Source organism: Vombatus ursinus, unplaced genomic scaffold (assembly GCF_900497805.2).
Source record: "Vombatus ursinus unplaced genomic scaffold, bare-nosed wombat genome assembly UNPS02003292.1, whole genome shotgun sequence".
Taxonomy (NCBI): Eukaryota; Metazoa; Chordata; class Mammalia; order Diprotodontia; family Vombatidae; genus Vombatus; species Vombatus ursinus.
Genome location: NW_020943070.1, coordinates 6,413,211 through 6,415,261, shown reverse-complemented (window position 1 = coordinate 6,415,261; position 2,051 = coordinate 6,413,211).

Genomic DNA, 2,051 nt, shown 5'->3' with positions numbered 1-2,051 from the left:
CTCCTTCCTCCCTCCTTCTCCCTCTCTCTCTCCCCTCTCCTCTCTCTATCTCTCTCTCTCTCCTCTCTCTCTTTCTCTCCTCCCTCCCCTCTCCCCCTCTCTCTGTCTCTATCTTTGTCTGTCTCTCAGTTAGGATGGGGAAGTCCTAGGAGTCAACCAAGGCAGAATAGACAGATTGCTGCTCTACAGACAGCCAGAGAGAGTCCACTGGAGGTTAGATAATGGGAATTTGTATTGGCTCCAGTAGAACTTCCTCAGGAACATTCAGTAACAGAGCAGTAAGGGCGGAGAAGACAGATGGTGGGGAGGGAGATCAGGGGCTGAGAGTTGGTAGGGAAATACTACCCGGAGCAGACTGTGAAGCGTGCTTTCTGACTCTCACCAGAGAGGTAGTGGACTAGAGGGACAGATTGAGTCATACATTGTTCAGATTTGAACAATGGTGTTGACTTGTTTTGCTTGACTGTTTATTTGTTCAGAAGAAGGGTGCTGTGGGTGGAGAGCGAGAGTCAGTTGTACTTTAAAAAAGACGATCAACACAAACGTATTTTTTAAAGCATTGGCAAGACAGGAATGATAACAGGAGAAAAGGGCAAAGAAGTCAAGCTAGTGGCCAGTGTGATTGCTGAGCTGACCAATTCTTAAGTCAAGGCAGTGAAGGGAGGAAAATGAGGCCAGAAGCTCTGGTCGTGGACTGGACAACAAGCAGGGAGGGACTTTGGGATGAGGGGGCAGGGGGAGGCAGGACATGTAAATGGGAGGTATTTTTCAAATACATTTTTATTGATGTCTCTTGTCTTCACAATGAATGCCTACATTCTGCCCCCTCCCAGGGAGCCACCTTTATAATATAGAACTGTTTGTTGCTGTTTTATACTAATATTGATTTGCTGAGAGTCAGAACTGCCTTGTTTTCCACTGCATCCCTAACTCCCTTCACTTTCTCAGGTACAAGTGTTTGAAAGGCTGTCCTGTGGAATGAACAGTTGATCAACAAGCAAATATTAAGTGTTCACTGTATGCCAGGCACAGTACCAGGTGCAGTGAAGACAAACTCCAGAGTGGTGCAGTGCCTCGGATTGAACAGAGAAGAGAGGTTCCTGCTCCTTCTGCTTGATCCAAAGATCAGAACCAGCAGCAATAGATGGGCGTTCTGGAGAAGCCAACTGGGGACCGTAAACCTAACAACCAGGGACCCCAGAAGCCATCTCCTCTAGTGTTTTCATTAAAGGCAGTTAGGTGATTCAGTGGATAGAGCCTGGCCTGGGAAATAGGAAGACCTGAATTCGAATTTGCTCCTGTACACTTACTAGCTATGTTATCCTCCATTTAACTCTTCTGTGCCTCAGTTTCCTCATCCATAAAATGGGGGAAATCCAAGCACCTAAACTCCAGGGTTGTCGTGAAGATCAAAGGAAATAAGTATAAAGCACCATAGTTAATACAGATGAAGAAACTAATGCTCAAAGAGGCCTCTGAGACTTGTCTACAATTTGAACTCAGATTCCATGACTCCTGGGTCAGCACAACCTTTCCAAGCTAAGCCTAGATGATGGCTGATCAGGGTGGAGTTGTGGATTAAGACCTAAATGTTGCAGTCTGAGAGGTTGAGATCCCTCAAAGACTAGAGTAGAGGGCAGGGTGGTCTGGAATGAATTCACAGACAAGCATTCTTTAAGTCAAGGTGGCAAAGATTTATTGTTATGCTTTTCAGTGGGCAAGGATTCTTAAGGAACCTGCAAGAGACTGAGGATGGAGCTAGGGTTTACATGGAAAAGGGCATGGGAAAGGAATGCCAGGGACACTGATGAGGTAATTCAAAGGTGCAGGTGTCTTTGGGAGCTTTGGATGGGAAAGTACAGGGAGTATACCAGACAGGGAGGGAGATGACAGGTATGGATCTTGGGAGTCTGGCAGGAGGAGTCCTTGGGCAAGCCAGGGACAAAACTCCTTGGGCTGAGCAAGGCACCCCTCTCTCTCTGTCTCGATGAGAGAATGCTCTGCAACAAGGGAAAGCTTTCTCACAAGACAGGAGCTTACTAAGGAATTGG